The following is a 6,374-nucleotide window of genomic DNA, read 5'->3' as shown; positions in this document are numbered from 1 at the left end:
GAGGAAACCACCATTGGAAAATGGACTTCTGTGGCTTCATTTTGCACTCAATAATCTCCTAAAGCCCAGTCTGGATGAGAGAGATATGGCTGGTTGAAGTTAGCAACCTTCACTAAAAGAGTCATATCCCTTATCACACTTAGAATTTAGATGTGATGTTTCCACCATTGGAAATTAGACTTTAGGGGCTTCAATTTAGACTTAAGAATGACCTGCAAAGGAGTTCGGATGAAGGAGATATGCCCATTTGAAGCTGGGCCTGGAAGCAGATTTTTGATGGCCGACCGGCCACCATTGATGACCGACAATCCACACTTCTAGCCGGTCAGCCACTGGTGAGAAAGCTAGATATTTTTGGCTAGCTATCCCCTACAAGCTCCAGTTATTCAAGGCTTGATATTTTCGACCTGTTAGGCTGTTTTTCTATATATACCAGGCCTTTCCTTGTGGTTTAAGGTTACAAAAATTTCCAAAAGGTCCAAAACTTGGAATTATCTCTCTATCTCTATCTTTTAACCTATGCACCCTCTCTTTACACTTCCTAAACCAATATTGGAGCTCTCCTTGTTGAGATTCTTGAGTCCAAATTTCAGCCTTTGAGTGTGGTTTGTGAACAAAAGTGTTATTTCTCTTCAAGAGGTAAAATTTTGAGCATCTTTGCACTATTTCTTCTCTATCTTTTCTTACTAATTTTGAAGTGTTTTTCAATTTTTTTTATGGACTGAAGCTTGTGGTTTAAGGCTATTAAAGGTACAGGGGTTAATCACCATTCTTTGAACCTTGTTCTCTAAGCCTTTCCACTTGTGTTTCCCATTTCTTCATCAACTTTTTTGAGTTTTTACCACTGGTTTTCAGAGCTTTCCAGAGGCTAAAAATCATATTTTGAAGTCCCAAAAATGGAGGGGGTTAGCCTCCCCTCCTTGTGCTTGTTTCCTAGCTTAATTGCTCAATATTTTAGCTTATTATTTTAGCTATTTTTGTATTCATTCCAGCACATTTTTGTACTATTTTTGAACTGTCCCAACCTTTTTTTTTGGGGCTGAAATTGGTGGCTTTAGGCCATTTAAGGTTAGGGGGTATTGCACCCTCCTTTATTCCTTGCTTGTAACGCCACTATACCTTGGTTTCCCACTTTCAAACTATCTTTTTTTGGGCTTTTGAACACTGAATTTCAGAGTAATTTCAGTGGTGAAAATCATGTTTTGAGATCTAAAATTGGAGGGGTTAGCCTTCCCTCCTTGTGTTTTGTTTACTAGCTTAACATGCTCCATGTTTTAGCTTATTTTTCTAGCTTTTATTAGCTTAATTCCAGCATGTTTTAGGGCTGTTTCATACCTTTTTTAAGACAATTTTTAAGTGTTTGTTTTGTTTGAGCTTTGTTTTGCATGCTTGTAGTGTAATAGTCCTCACAAGCTTGGTGTTTTAGGCCTTTAGACACCACTTATTTGAGTTGATTGCCATGTTTTAGTGCTTTTCTTACTCCATTTTAGCACTATAATCTCTGCAACCTCCCTCTTTGCTTCACTCTTTCATTTGCTTTTGAGGGTTATTTCAAGCTTGGGATCCTTTATGCGTGAGATTGAGGTTATGCTTAATGGTTTAATCCTCTTTGAGGCTTCATTATCAACAGCATGATCTCTCTCTTGCCTTACATTATCCCTTGGTTGACACTTCTTTCATCTTAGAGGACACTCACCAATGGACAAATTGATTAAAGAATGATTTTGTAATTTAAATGTGTAAACAAAATTGGCAAGTAAAAGTGGCAAGATAAGCATTTCTTTGTGTTGCATTGCATGTGTTAAAATCGGATGTTAATTTGAACACAAGGAAAGTAGGACGTTTCATACTCAAAAGTGATGAAATGTGTCATTTTCCTATGTCTCCATTGCCCTTGATCATGCATGATAGGGTAATGGTCATTTGAGTCTTGTTTTGCATTTATCGAACTTGTACATACTTGGTTCTTTGGCCATCATACAATGAAATTGCTTGGTTGATGGTTTAAGAACCAAGAGTATCACTCTTTTGAACTTGTTTCATGATAAGAAGGGTAACAATACAAACAAACCTTCAAAAAGTACATTATTTTGCTCTGTTTGCTCTCTGTTACAACAAGGAAGTCCAAGCCAGTGGTGGCCGATGACTATCACCAGTAGCCGACCGGCCACCATCAGTAGTCGACTGGCTATCATTGTTGGTCGACGATCGACCATCAGCAGTGGCCGACCGGCCCCACTATCAGCCACTAATGAAAATTTAGTGGAGTGTTTTTGAAGCAAAGCAGAGTTGATCTGGAGAAGGAGAAAGTGTAAGTGCTTCTGTGCAACAGAGGCTTGCAGCAGCAAAACAGTGGCCTTTTGGGTGAAAAATCAAGCATGCATGCATCCCTCGTTTCCCGAGGCCTTTTAGTTAATTTGCTTAGTTAATTAGTTGTAGCTAATGCATGCAAATGGTGTAATTATTTAAGTAGATTAGTTAATTAATTCATGTTGTAATTAATTAGCTTAGTTGCTTTGTAATTAATTAGTTAAATATTTAGCTCATTAGTTTGCTTTGTAATATTTAATTAACTTAGATAGTTAATAATTTAATTGTTTTACTTAATTAGCTTAGAATAGTTAGTCAATCCATTTAAAGTGTTGTAATAATTAGCTTAATTAGTTTAGTTTAGCTAGCTAGTTAGCTTTTATTCTTTCAGGCCCTCCTTCGCGAGGGCGTAATGTTGTAGTAAGTGTGCGTGCTTGTGTGCATGTCTTCCAACCCCACTTCTTTCTCCCTTTTATTTACCTGCTTTTGATGATTAGATTAGGGGCATGCTTCAATTAGCATACCTTATGCCTACATCCATTCATTTGTATTGCATGCACTGAGGCTTGGCGCATCATTCAAACTGCATTGCAATTTCAAATAATTCTTTTAATATGTGTTTAACTGCATGTTATCAAATTGAATCATATGCCATATTAGTAGCCGAGTCTATTAATTTCATTCTTCGCATGCATTGCATTAGACGTTTGACATAGTTAGGAATCATATATTTTTCTAACTCATATCCTTTTAGCTTGGAGTACTAGGTGAGTTTTTATGCTTTAGCATACTTGCATAAGTGTGAATGTTTCCATGTATAGCATGCTTGCCATGAGGCTATGTGCTTATATGCTAAACTGCTTGAATGCATGTGGATGGAGGCTGGTTACTTGAATTGGAATGATTCAACAAATGTAAGTTTTAAGCCCACTTTGTTGAGTGGCAAATCATGTTTTAAGCCAACCATGTTTGGTGGCAAATCTACAAACTTTAGACCCACTTGAGGTGGCAAATTCAAACCATTTTCGCAAACAAACATGAGTTGCATTGTTCCAAATTGAGCAAACTAGTCTATACTTGCTTGTGCACATCACATAGTAAAGCTAGTCTAATAATCAACAAAAGCACATAATGTTTATAAAAATCATATCATGATTAGTAGAGGCTGATCTTTGATCAAGCGAGAGGGGGTGCTCAATTCATGACCTTCCCCTCTCGTACCTAAATTCCCGAGTCGAGGCAACTTTGGTGATGACGGACATGTGGCCTCTGGCATGAGTCATGGGTTTCCTAAATTTCCCCAAAAATATAATATTTAGGTGGCGACTCTGTATCTAGCAAAGCAGTCCAATTTTGGCATTTTTTATTCAAAATCAATTTTCCAAAACGATTTGTTGGATTTAGACTCTTCGGTATTTATCAGTTTCACATTGCACTTGTGAGATTAGATTCAAAACCACTGGAGTCTGAACTGTAGGGCTTCTTTTCGAGCTTCCGAAAGGGGGCGCGAAAAAGGCGACCTACAATAACGCATGAGTTTTTACAAATACATTGTTCCTATAGTTTGTTCAACTCACAACAACATAATAATAATATTTATCACATAATTAGTTCTTCAATTTCTCAATCTCAAGTATTTATTTCCACAAGTTATCAAAAGTCCATATCTCAATGCCAAAGTAAACTTAATGCATTCAATCTCACTATTCAAGAGTTAATTGAACCAAGTCCCTTTTTTCAATTCAATTTGAAAACTAGGGTTTCATAAAAATTTGGGGCTTTGCATATAGGTGTAGCTCGACTTTTTCACGCCCCCTTTTGGAAGGTTTGAAAGAAAGCCCAATAGTTCGAACTCCCACAGTTCTGAATCTAATCTCACAAGTGCAATGTAAAATTGATAAACACCAAAGGGTTCAAATCCAGCAAATTGTTTGAAAAATCGATTTTTGAATAAAAAATGTCAAAATTTGACTGTTTTGCCAGATACAGAGTCGCCATCTAATTATTTTATTTTGGAAAAATTTAGGAAACCCATGACTCGTGCCAAAGGCCACATGTCCGTCATCACCAAAGTTGCCTCAACTCGGGAAGTTAGGTACGAGAGGGCAAGGTCATGAATTAAACAGCCCGCTCGCCCGATCAAAGATCGGCTTCTACTATTCGTGATATGACTTTTTATCAACATTGTATGCTCTTGTTCCGGTTTATTTAGGCTAGCATTACTATGTGATGCGCACAAGCAAGTATAGACTAGTTTTCCCGAATTGGAACAACTCAATTTCATGTTTGTTTTGTGAAAAAGGGTTTGATTTTGCCACCTCAAGTGGGCTTAAAGTTTGTGAATTTGCCACCAGACATAGTGGGCTTAAACATACATTCGTTGAATCGTTCCAATTCAATCAACAAGCCTTCATCCACAAGCATTTAAACATTTTCACAAATAAGCATTTAGCCTCATGGTAAGCATGCTAGTCATGGCAATCACTCACACTCATGTAAGTATGCTAAAGCACTAAGAACTCACCTAGTACTCCAAGTTAAGAAGATATGAGTTAGAAAAATATGCATGAATCCTAACTATGTCAAATGTCTAATGCAACAAATGCAATATGCAATTAATAAGCTCCGCTACTAATATGGCATATGGTTCGATTTTGATGACATGAGGTTAAACACGTCTTCAAAAAAGTATTTAAATGACAATGCAGTTAGAATGATGAACCGAGCCTCGGTGCATGCGATATACGATGAACGGATGCAAGCATAAGGTATGCTAATTGAAACATGTTCCTAATCTAACCATCAAAAGCAGGTAAATAAAAAGAAGAAAGACGTGGGGTTGGAAGGCATACACATTATTACATTACGCTCTCACCAAAGAGAGTTCGAATGAATAAACTAACTAACCAAGCTAAGCTAAGCTAATTAAGCTACTTATTACAAAATTTGAATAAATAGCTAAACTAATTAACTAATTATTACAACACTTTAAATGAATAATTAACTAACTATCCAAGCTAATTAATTAAGAATTTAACTAGGCTAAGCTAATTAAATATTACAACGCCAACTAATTAGCTACAACTAATTAGGCTAATTAAATATTACAACACAATTTATTCATAACTATGACAATAATACTAATGAAACAATTAAATGCATTTGATACGAACATAATGGAAGATGGATGAAGGTTGCATATGCATCGCTTGAAAGCTACTCTGTCTGCCCAGGTCGTCTCTGTTTCCCCTTCAGGCACTGCCTCTATTTCTGCAAAATTGCACTACTAGCCACACACCAAGGGCCAGTCGTGCATCACTAACAGCCAGCCGGGTCTACAGATGACCGGCCGTACATCAATTTGGTGCAAAGCTTTGTTTTTGTGTTCTGAGGTGAAATCAATGTAGATAGACAATTCTCAAGCTCTATTTGTCCTTGCTTCCTTCTCTGTCGTAGGAAATCCTCGAGAGTAGGTTGGAATTGATTCCAAAGTCATCAATGAGCAATATGATGGCTTGATGATCTCGGATTCAATTTTGGACCAAAGTTCATAAAATGTAAAGAATAGGACCACCCTTCCCTCTTGTCATAGTATGAACTCAAAAAGGAAGGTTGCAATGCTTCAAGAATCATCAAAATGTTATGAATTAACATGTGGGGACTCTTGACACAAGTAACTTGGCATAACGTCCGGCCAAGTTGAAGCAATTTAAGCCATTTTCTTTATGTGCGTTGATCCAAGTTTTAAACCAATTTTATTAGGCCTTTCCATTCTTTAGTCCATTCATCCATGGTGATTTAAAATCCTCTAAACAAGAAGTAATTTCAAACAAGAGGTTCTTCTAAAGCATGAGAAAAAGACCACATCGTTTGCAATGAATCTTCGAAAAGATTAAGCCATTAAGTGGGAACTTTTCTTACATGATTATTAAACTCAAACTCTCAAACATGGAAATGAGTAAAAGAAAGCTACATAACAAGTAACAAATCATATATGCTAACTTATGAGATCACAAATGTACTAAACAATGCATGAACCAATTGAAAGGCTTGGACAACCTTAA

This window comes from Camellia sinensis, chromosome 9, assembly GCF_055761805.1.
Source record: "Camellia sinensis isolate YWXY chromosome 9, ASM5576180v1, whole genome shotgun sequence".
NCBI lineage: Eukaryota > Viridiplantae > Streptophyta > Magnoliopsida > Ericales > Theaceae > Camellia > Camellia sinensis.
The sequence above is the reverse complement of the archived record's forward strand: the minus strand, read 5'-3'. Positions refer to the sequence as shown.